This window comes from Oreochromis niloticus, linkage group LG13 (assembly GCF_001858045.2).
Source record: "Oreochromis niloticus isolate F11D_XX linkage group LG13, O_niloticus_UMD_NMBU, whole genome shotgun sequence".
NCBI classification, from domain to species: domain Eukaryota; kingdom Metazoa; phylum Chordata; class Actinopteri; order Cichliformes; family Cichlidae; genus Oreochromis; species Oreochromis niloticus.
The window spans coordinates 14,084,977-14,097,227 of NC_031978.2; positions in this window are offsets into that span (position 1 = coordinate 14,084,977).

Sequence of the window (12,251 nt, forward strand, 5' to 3'; positions counted from 1 at the left end):
TATGGTAAGAACTATATCTAGCCACGGCTTTCTGTCTCTTTTGACATGTGCTATATGTTAGAGGAATGACCAGGAACAGAATGGGTTCTGTACTTGCCTTATGTCACACTTTCTGGAAATACATTAGAGTGGATTAAAGGGGAGACTGAGACTGATAAATTGTCTGTCATAATTTGTCATGACTCATTCTTCAACAAAGTTCAGAGTTTTTACAACTTACAAAGATTCTCAATGCATAAAAATACCATTTTAAATCTCTTATAACAAGATTTCATAAACAACGTTATGATATTTAAAATATTTTATACAACATGACAGGTGTCATGGTCCAGCAGTCCTCACCGCTCAACCTGCCCGTTGTGTTCGAGTGCGGTGTTTTGTGTTTGTTTCTACTCCCCTCCCGTCTCTCTATCGCTGTTGTGTTTGTTTTGTGCGGGACGTTCATATCCCTGGATGTTTTGGCGGCGAGTATTGTTCGACCTGGAAGTGTCCGCTCGCTGGAGTCAGCCACACCTGCCGCTCGTCTGCCATCTGATGGAGCTGATTACCATCATCGGCAGCATCCCTACTTAACCGTGGGGTTGAGCTTCAGTCGACGCTGGATTGTTGAGTTGAATTCGTTGGTACGGCCACGGATTGCTTTGAGAAAACATTGTTTATTAGAGAATTGCTTAGTCATCACTTTTGTGTTTTTCTTCACTAGGAATCAGGAGTGGAGTTGTTTTCATGGGAGCGGAGCCACTGTTAGGAATTGGAGTTGCTGTTTTACGATTCACAACACGGACATGAGCACCGTGGGATTTGGGAGAAATTGCCACGGCAGCCACAGTGCCAGGACTTGCATTTTACACTGTTTTACACCGTAAATAAATTCACGGTCTTTTCTTGGAGGAGTTCTGTGTTTACCTCTGATCTGACAGAAAGATCCACCCAGTGATAGACCCAGAGGACTCGAGCCCTGTTCAGCGTGAGTTATTGCTACAGGTGGATTTGTTAAAACGCTACGAGAATATGTTGCAGCACATCACTAAGGAACAGATTGCGCTGCTCCAGGTGGTCACTGACCCTAAAGGTATGTTTCAACCTCAATGCGGTGGAGCAGAAAGTGTTTCATCTTCTCTGCCTTCGCTAAGTGTTGCTCCCTCCTTCTCCTCCACCTCAACCTCAGGAGCACCCACTACCGGTGCCGGAGAAATTCTCAGGGGAATTGGATAAGAGCGGAGATTTTCTAAGGCAATGTGCTCTGGTCTTCAGGCAGCAGAATCGAGCTTATGCCACAGATTACGCAAAGATTTCCTTTATGGTTGAGCTGCTGATGGGGCAAGCGCTGAAATCATGAATTTCAAGATCCTGAAATTTCCTATCACGTTTTTCTGTCTTAGTTTCACTGTGTTTTCGATAAAGGTTCCTGCCCTGACATGACCGTGCATCGGATGTTCACCCTCAAGCAAGGGAAGAGAACTGTGGCGGATTTCTCTGTAGATTTCTGGATTTTAACCGAGGAGACCGGCTGGGAGGAAAAAGCGCTCTGTGGAGAATTTTTGAACAGCCTGAATGAGCAAATAAAATGTGAGTTGGCCACAAAAGAATTGCCAAAGACTTTAGATGCTCTTATTTATATTTATGTTAGGTTGGATGACCTTCTGCACGAGTATGGGAAACGGACCAGTGACCCTCGGTGGGCTGACAGAGAATCGAGCTCTTGGATGGGGTTTCAGTTTGCAGAATGGCATGTGGTAGAACACAAGCAACCTGACGATGAGGAACAGCCCATGCACCTGGGCTATGCCAAGCTCACCCTCTCTGATCGGAGAAGGAGGCATGTGGCAGGTAAGTGTTTTGCCTGTGGGAAGAAGGGACATTTTGCAGATGCCAGTCCTTCCCAGCTAAAAGATGCTGCCTGTCAGTAGCGGTAGGGATACTGACGGGCGCGACTACGAAAAGGGCTTTCAACATTCATCTGGGTCAGTTTGGTATCTTGTAATGCCTCTCGGTCTCACCAACGCTCCCGCTGTTTTTCAGGCCAAGGTGGGAGATTTCATTAACCACTTTGTGTTTGTCTACCTGGATGACATTCTCATTTTCTCCAAGAATCAAGCAGATCATGTGAAACAGGTCCGGCTCGTCCTGCAATGACTGCTCGAGAGTCGTCTGTTCGTGAAAGGAGAAAAACATGAATTCGATGTGCAGACAGTGTCCTTCCTGGGGTTCATTGTGGAAAAGGGGCGGCTGCAGGCAGATCCGGCCAAGGTCAAGGCCATGGTGGAGTGGCCCAAGCCCAAGACCCGGAAGGAACTACAGAGGTTCCTGGGATTTGTGAATTTCTACCTGCGATTCATAAGAGACTACTGCAAAGTGCTAATCTCTTCAGTCATCTTACTTCTTCTAAAGTGTCGTTTCACTGGTCTTCCTCTGCTCAACAGGCCTTTGACCGTCTCAAGCAGCTGTTCTCCTCCACACCTATTCTGGTCCAAGCAGGCCTCAACTGACCCTTTGTGGTGGAGGTGGATGCCTCCGACTAAGGCGTGGGAGCCATCCTGTCTCAACAAGTAGGAAGTAAATTACATCCCTGTGGCTTTTTCTCCGGTTGTTTCACACAGGCTGAGCAGAATTATGATGTGGGCGATTGCGAGCTATTGGCCATAAAACTGGCCCTGAAGGAATGGTGGCATTGGTGGAGGGCATTGAGCACCTGGTCTTGATCTGGACGGATCATAAGAATCTGGCCGTACCTGAAGGCGGCTAAGCACCCGGCAAGCCAGGTGGGCGTTGTTTTTCACCAAATTTAACCTCACCATTACCTACAGGCCCGGATCAGGGAACATGAAGCCGGACGCGCTGTCCCAATTCGCCCACATCAGGAGTCATTGGAGTAGGAAAAGCCCATTCTGCCTTATACATGCATCGTGGGTTCCCTGACCTGGGAGATAGAGAGGCTGACCCGGGAGGCGCAGCAGCATGAACCTGATCCGGGGTCTAGTCCCACCGACCGGTTGTACGTTCCCACAGAAGTCTGGGGTAAGGTCTTTCACCCGGGTAAGAACCGCACAATCCAATTCTTCCAACATCTGTTTTGGTGGCTGTCACTGGTTAAAGATGCTCAAGAATATGTAGTGACCCGCTTGGTTTGTGCTCAGAACAAGGTGCCGAACACCCTGCTGGTGGGCCTGCTCTGACCACTGCCTACCCCCAAGATGCCGTGGTCACACATTGCTCTGGACTTCGTCACAGGCCTGCCACCTTCTTCAGGTAACACCTCCATCCTCACCATAACTGATCAGTTTTCCAAGGCGGCCTACTTTGTTGCTTTGCCTAAGCTACCTGCAGCCTTGGAAACGGCTAAATTACTCACCAATCATATGTTCCATTTGCATGGTATCCCATAGGATATTGTTTGGGACCAGGGTCCCCAGTTCACTTCTCGGGTGTGCAAGGAGTTTTGTTTAGAACCGGGGGCCCAAGTCAGTTTGTCTTCTGGTTTCCACCCTCACCCCAATGACCAGGCGGAGAGGGTTAATCAGGAGCTGGAAGCTGTCCTCTGTTGCCTTTTGAGGAATCCCTGGGATACCAACCTCCTCTTCTGTCCATCAGGGAGGGAGAACTGGCGTACCCTCCGTGCAGCATCATATGCATTGCTGCCATCGCGTGTGGCAGACCACAAGGGCTGCTTACCTCAGGTTAGTGGAACAAAACAAGCGTCTTGCTGATTGACGTCGTGTTCTGGCCCCAGCCTACCAAGTTAGCCAGAAGTTTTGACTTCCCTCCAGGTATATTCCACTGTGGATGGATTTTCAAAAAACTGGCACCTCGATTGATTGGCCTGTTTGAAATACAATCTATAATCAACCCAGTAACTGTTCAACTGAATCTTTCTCGCAACATGAAGGTTCACAATGTGTTTCATGTTTCTCAGGTGAAGCTTGTCAGGACCAGCTTCACCTGAGAAGCTCCGCTCCCAATTCTTTATTCTACGTTTGGGTCCGCTCATTACCTCTGACCTGACAAAAAGGGATCAACACCTGTGATTCAACAGTTCAACCCTGCAGTAGTTTATCATGTTTTACAGTTCAAAATAATTCATATTTATGCAACAGTGGGCATTGCAGTGGGCAATGCCCACTGTTGCAGTGGGCAGTCTGACTAATTAAGAAAGTGTTAGCCAGTAAGTTTTTGTTGAAAATTTCAAATTTGCATTTTTAAACATGGTAACATTTAAGATTTACAGAAAAAAATGTCTATTCAACATGACCCAATGAGAAACTGGACTCATACCTGAGCACAGGAACCCAAAGTGATCAAGTCCGAAGGCTGTTTTCCCATTGGACTGGAAAGCTTTTGGCAACAACAGCTATGGCCATCTGGTGGCCTATGGATAAAATACCAGTTTAAAGCACTTCCACAATGGCTGCATTTTTCCAACTCAGAAGCTATGCCAATGTTTTATACTATACTTGAAATAAGCCATTTTTGTCTCTCCCTTCTTCCTTGTAGTAGTAGTAGTAAACATGAGAGTTTGAATAGTGTGCACTGCAGGAGAAAATATTTAATAGTAACACATAGCAAACAAGGCCAGGACACTTTTAATGTTGGTTTGTTCACACCACTGGTTATCAGATAGTTAGAATTAGCACCACAAATGCCACTGATGATGCTTCTTACTCTTAGTGGCTGGAAATCTGTTGGTGCTCCCTCCACTTTGGCAAAGGAGAGCAAACCAAGAGAATGAACGTTTATAATGAGATACAGGTTTTTTTTATTTATATTCAATGGGGACTACACTCTATGGGTAGTCATTGTGCACTTCATTTAGCCATGCATTTCATATGCCAGTTAGTCTTGTTTCTAATGCACATGTACATAAAAATCAATATGTGAGAATGTGATCATGAAACCAAACTGTGCTCTCTATGATTTTTTGTTTTTTACAGTTGTTCACACAAAATTCTTAAATGCGCCTATTTAAAGTGATATAATTACTCATTTATAAATATGCAAAGTCATGAGATTGACTTGGCTAGTTACAGTTATTAAAGTGTCATAGAGTAAAATTTTTTATGACACTTTAACCACAGAGTTTCATATGAACAATACCCTTATTTGACCTAGTTTAACCCCAATTAAGTGCTTCTCTGCATGCTGAACAGGCTGAGCTGTAAATCTCGGAGTGTAATTGTTCTCATAGGCTTTCCCAGAACACAAAGATGCTGAAAACTTTGCCAATTATTACAGCAGCAGCAAGCTTGTGGAGCTTGATGGGCTACTAGAAAACTTTTGTACATCTGAAAAACGTCAGCCAGGATTTACTTAATGAGTACAATGCAATAACTATGCTGCTGGACTCACTTAGGCACTAACCACTTTCACCTATCATGGTAAAAGCCAAGTGAAGTGGTGGGTAGTGATTCGCTGTGAAACTGGCTTTTTATTAGTGTCATATGGGGTATGGGCGGTAAGCTAAAACGGGAATTGGGTAAACATGTTAAAATGTGCCCCTGATTGTCAGACTTAAATAGGCTTATGTTTGACGCTTGGATGGTGCCTTATTTGACACATTTCTAGGTGAATATTTAGACAAGTCCTTAATCGTAGTCTTGTTGCTTAGTTAGCCTGAAGCCAGGAGGGATGTATATGGGGAATTATTTTTGATTGAATTACAAATATGGCAATTTGCAAAACTCTACACATGAGATGACAAAGTGTTTAGGCCATTCTGTTATTTGAAAAAAGGCACACGTGTACATCAATTGCTATAATTCCTAAACAGTTAATGCAATAGTTTAATTTTCCCCCATGAAATAAACTGGACGCCTGCACTTCAATCACATCTCGATACTTTGATTTGAAATCAACTCTGGTTGTGTGCAGAATTACAAAAAGGCATTGTTGTCCGAATACTATCTGTATTTGACAAAGAGCTAGATTAGTATTAATACACTTTCTGTGATTTCTTCTAAAACGATTAACAATAAATACTTTTCACTACATAGTGTTCTCATTTTTATACACAGTGAAACACAACACTCAAAGGAGCAGATGAAGGAAAGCATTTCTCTGAGCGTTTCTCTTCCATCAGTTCATGTGCCAGTTGGATACCGTTCTTTTGCCTCCAGACAATGTGCATGTGGGAGAGAAAAGAAAACGAGTTGGGGAGTCTCAGACGGCGAGCAAGAAATGAGAAGAACTGAGGGGTTTGCGACTGAGAGATTGCACAAATCACAAAAAGATGGGCCTCTGCTGCTCTTGAAGCCTCCCTTCTCTCACTTAGAAGTATAATATTCCACAGATGCTGTCTTGATTTCAAGTCCCTTTTACCAATTTATCTACTTCTCCCCTTGCTTGAGTAAATTTACTGCCCCTTTGTGCCCCCTGTGTCTGATGACTTGGTAAGTGGTCTTGAAATTAATTTGAGCTCCACAGCTTTCATCCCTCCAGCTTCTCGCTCCTTCCTGCTGGTTTCTCCTGCCGTTTTGGAGGGTTAAATGGTTTGAGAGATTTCTGGCAGTAGCAGAGAAGTATGCTGACAACGGGAGGCAGAAACTGAGGGCTGGTATGATAGGTGGGGTGGGGGGTACTTTGTAAATACTACAGTGATGCAATCAGTTGATAAAGCTGCTTACATATGGTTCTAAACACGAGTCATGAACAAAAAGCTTGAGAAATTACCCGGGATCTCCTGCTGACAGAGGGCAAAGGAACTTCGGGTAAGCAGTCACATGTGTGAGACTAGCGTACATTCCAGTATTATTTCATGTTGATGAATAAAAATCGTTCCAGCTCATGCATTATTTTTAACTGCTTATCTTAACATTAAGTATGATCATACTGTACGTCCTTACATATGGTCAGATGCACACGATGATAAGCACAGCTGAGAATCCAGTTTTGCATTTTTCTAAGAATTACACATAATAAATTAAAATAAATTAATTATGCCTTTTGGAAATTTCAGTTCACACTAATACATCAAAACATTCTCAAAGGCTCACATTTGGTACACAGGCTTGGTCAACATTACAAGTTTAATCCCACTGGGTCTTCACATTAGAGACACCGCAGATGTGTTTGTCCATTTATTACAGGCATTTCAAATGTAGAAAACACAATATATCCCAGGGTCACAGCAGAGCAAGGTTCCTGTGTTAATTAAAACAAAACAAAACAAAAAAATCTAGCGTATTAAGTAATTCTTTCTTATTTCTTGTGTTTCAGATAATGTGAAATTAGAATTTTTCAAAGGTTATAAAAAAAATCTACAAGCCATATTATTAGGGCTATTATTCTAATTACATTATTATCATTATAAGCTGAGTCAATTGCTTCATAAGAAATTATTTGTCAGGTAAGTAGAGTTCAGGCACAGTTATCTGTGTAACCCAGTGTTATATGCAGCGCTGTTTACTGTGAGCCATCGAGTCAAAATTGAAAATTAGGAGTCAGGGATTACAAAAACTGAATGAAATAACTACTGAATAAAAAAATTATTTCTTACACAGCCTAAATCAATGCAATTAAAACAAGGCTAAAGCCTACAGATGAATATTTGGATTATATAGAAACTGGAAAATGAGGCAAACAAAAATTCTTGCTTGGTGTGAGGAAAATCTGTCTGTCAGCACCTCTACTGTTTATGGATTTCCTGTTCAATTTATATAGAACATACAAGTTACAGTTTTACAAGGAACTGCACATGACATTTCACAGGTGTCACAGTCAGCGGAGAAGCTGACTGTGTGAAGTGTGAATAGCGGACCTAAACGTATCTTGATTTAACAAAAGGCTGATGAAAAGGTACAAACAAAGGGCAAGGCAAACTGATGCAAAACATTAAACATTAACCTTAACAAACTAAAATAGAACATGAAAACCCTGACATGGACATGAATACATGAAACCTGGAAACATGGCGTGAAACAACAGACGACCTGACCATGAACGCATGATAGCAAACCATATAACAACACACAAGGGTGATGAGGGAAAAGGAAACGCACGGGGAACACAGCTGACTGGAATGAACATAATGATACCACAGGGGAAGTGAAACTAAACACAATGACCATGGGACAGTAGACCTCTTCAAAAATAAAATACGAAACATAATGGGTCGCAGACATGGCAACGCGAGCCTGATGACATAGAACACGCAGACATGAAACACGTGAAACACAAAAGGGGACTGGAGATGTGACATGGACATAACTAAGCAAAAACAGAACATGATGGCTGGGATTGGGACATGTGACAGAAAGAATTGGTCACGAGGGGTAAACAAGAGGAGGAGACGGGAGACAAAAACATTACAGAAACACATGAAGGGCGAGGGAGACTTAAACACAGGGAGTGAAGACACAAGGGAATCTAATAAACAATGAACTGTAACAGGGCAACCTAGGGAAAGCAGAATGAGCTTAAGATAACTAATGAACTTAAACATAAATCATAAACCATCAAAATATATTCAAACTCAAAGTGCTTGGTCAAATGATCCAGGACCATGAAAACAACTGTTTCACAGGGAAAGTCAACCCTTGCTGGTTCATTAGGAATTATAAGGATAAATGGCATTCGGGTGCTGCTAATCAAATACACTTAATTAAATGACCATCAGCAAGTTTCAGCACCTCTATAAAAGCAGACATTTTAGCAGTTTGCTGCTCTGGACGTTCAGGTGTGTGTTAACAAAGTGCCGCAATCTTACCAGGACTGGACGTCCCAGCAAATTTAACTCAAGGTCAGACCATGCAGTGCTTGGAGAAAATGAAATAAAGAGCTTCAGACTCAGGCCTCAGTTAGCAGTTTAGGTTCATGAAGGTATAATTATAAAATGAAGGAACAACCGTGGCTTGTTTGGAAGTGTTCCAAGGAGAAAGCGCCTTCTTTCTAAAATAAATAAATAAATAAATAAATACAAAAGAACATGACTGCACAACTTGCAAGTTGCATCTGAACAAACCACAAGACCTCTGGAACAATGTCCTTTGGACAGATGAGATCAAATAACACAAAGCACCACACATAGCAAAAACCAAACACAGCATATCTGCTCAAATGCCTTGTACCAGCTCTCAAACACGGAGATGGAAGGATCATGTTTTGTGATGTAAGAATCTATTGTCAACTTGTTTAGCATGTTAGAAATGAAAGCTTTAATGCTGGAGAGGGGAACTCCAGCCTTGTCCAGTTTAATAAAACAGCTCCACCATGACTTTCAGATTAGCATCTGTGAGAAATATGTGGTTAACCAAATGCGGAAAGTGAAACCAGCTATTTCAATAAGACACCAGCTTCATTTTTCATTCATTTTTAATCTCCCTGTAGCTGTATACAGATAACCATGTTGCACAGTGCTCAAGTCTGTTAATGTAATTGTAATCTTTTTATTCATAAATATATTTAAATAGCAGTGTGTCTCTCATCTGATGCCGCAGTCGTCACAGGAGAGCCACTATAAACATACGATTTTATAGAATATGATTCATTACTGCAGATTAAACTATAAATAATTTAAAATGAGAACAGTCTCAATCATCTGGAGCAGTAATAATGATCCAGCACAGATAAGGAACCCTTTTCTTTAAATACTTTTATTTTTGACACTTTATGTCCAATTTGCCCATAATATAGTTTTATGTGTAGTGAGGTGATTTAATAATATGCTACTGATTCTTTTAGTTGGATAACTAAAAAATGTATAGTTCTTCAGCCAGGAAGGAGTGGCAAGAGGTGAAGACTTCCAGAAAGTGTAGAAAGAGGCTGTTAAAAACTTTCCTTTTCACTCTATGATGTAATAAATTGTATGGTTATTTCTTCAGAATGATCTTCTTCAGATGCTACATGATGTCACAGGAATCTGCTGTAGTGTGAAGCAGAAGTCACTGTTTGGTCTCTGCTCACAGCGCACAGTGAAAGGGGACAAATAAGCAGTGAAGTAAAAATAACAGCTGTGCTGAGATCTGTCTGGATATGCCCGGAAAGATTATCAAAATCATGGTATTATGCGGAAAACCAACTGGTTTAACTGTTCAACTTACATTGTTGAGACCTTCTATTTGCATTTTTTTTTTAATTTATTTATTGCAGTTTTGGAGACTTTCTGTGAGACAGCTTTTTAATGTCAGCTGTTTTGTTATAGAAACACTCAGTAAAACAACAGTAAGATTTGACATCGATTTTAGGATACACTGACTTTTCTGAGGTATTTGAGTTAGGCTGACAACATGTAGTGTCATCCTAGTCCTTCAACTAGCTCTCATTCTTTGAACTGTAAATGTATATGGATAAAATCTGTGTGTATCTTGTATTTTTATTTTTTACATTATAAATGCTGTTACCTGGTCATAGAAGAATGATGGCGTTTTCAACAAGATCTTCAGTTCAATTCAGACTATCAAACATCTGATTTGTGCTGCATCTTCTAGGGTTTTCAGCAGCAGCCACCATCACTGAAAGCTAATCTGCAAGTAGCTTTTTTTTGGGGAGGGGGGCAGGGCTACAGGTGGGCAGTATGCAGGTATTTAAAGCCTTAAAGGGAGAGGTATTCACTGTGCACATTTTACATTTATGAGCTGGCATATTTGCTTTTGCATAGCCTGTCATGCAGCACCATTTGTTATTATCCTTATCACATGAAAGATGACTGCTTATGTGCTGGTCTAAAAATGAAATGATACCACAGTAGGCACCCACCAGTTATTTCAAAATCCACATCACACTGTGAAAAATTCATTTGGAAGTCACAGATCAAACATCACACCCATCTTTATTTGGATTTTTAGAGTCAGAATTTGTCTTCCTGGTTAGTTAAAAATGAGTTTAGAAAAAGACGTCCCATTTGAATTTGTCTGAAAATGAAAAGTACATTTGTCCTCCCTGAACCCTCTACAAACCAGTTAGACAACCTGCATTTTCAGCCTGTCTCTGTATTAACCCTACTTGTGCCTTCTAGAGGTGATTCCTTACCTGGTCTGCCTTCTCTGCCCACTTACCTGAAGACAGTGACTCATTATTCACCCGTGTGCAATTTGCCGATTACGCACCGAGTTCTGAATCAATGCCTATTGTTACACTGGTAAGTTGGGGTGTGTTGCAATATGTATGACTAATGCTGACGACCTCTGTGACCTATTTTTGTGACTGGACTTGCCCTTCTCTCCTCTGTGTTGATGCTAACAGCCTCAGGAAAACCTGTGAGGAAAGATTTATGGACTCAAGGAATCTCTGTGTGGAAGAGAAATCAGTTTGGAGGAAAACCTCCTGTTGGAATTGTGGTGTATTTAGTTCAGGTTTATTGCAATATGTGTCAGCAATAAACTGACTTAACTTTGAATTTCTATGTCCAGTGCTTGTGTCCAGAGCCGCCTTGGTTTAAGACAAGAATGATTTGCTGTAAGGCATCAGCTCTTACCACAGCACAACTGCATTGGCCTAGCAAACAGGAACACATGTTGGTTTTCACTGTCCAGAGGGCAAAACTAAATAAAGCCACTATGCAACACACAATAAGGCACAAGTCCATAAAAAATTTTGCCCATGCCATTAAGCTCCTGGTGAACGGATTTTATACTAATGATAATGCCAGAAGACATTTCGAGTGTTGGTACAGCAGAGCTTCCCACTTTGCTATGTTTACACACTCTGCCACTTCGTGATTGAGCTTGCTTTGTAATAATACTACTTGCAGTTAATTTTGAGGGACGAAATTTCCAGAATGTTGGTGTATATGCATACATATGTACGCTGCCTTTGCAGACATTCTGAAAAACTGGCATGGCGCTATAATAGGACGCAAACAAGTTGGTTCATGAAGTTTCTTCTGAACTTGACACTTTGTGGCTGAATTGCTATCATTGCCAAGCACTTGGGAACACTGTGTACACCACATTAATTTAACTGAACCAAAAATCAAATAAATAAATACTACAATAAAAACTGATAAGATACCGACCTGCAGAAGCCTATTACACAGAGGACCAGGAACGGGTTCAGATATAGAATTACCCCAATTTATTAGCATTGTTTTTGGGGTATACCAGAAAAACCAGGATTCATACCTAAAAACTTTACCAAATAATCAACAATGTGGATTGTTTTTATTGTTTGCATCTCATATTTCCTCTAAGGCAAAAATACAAATGTCAGTGTCACCATGTTTAAAGCCTGTTTTTATCAGTTGAAGAGATGTGCCATTCTTTGTATATAAACTGTAAAAAGTACCTACAGGCTAAAAAGACAGGCAGGAAAAAAACACAAAC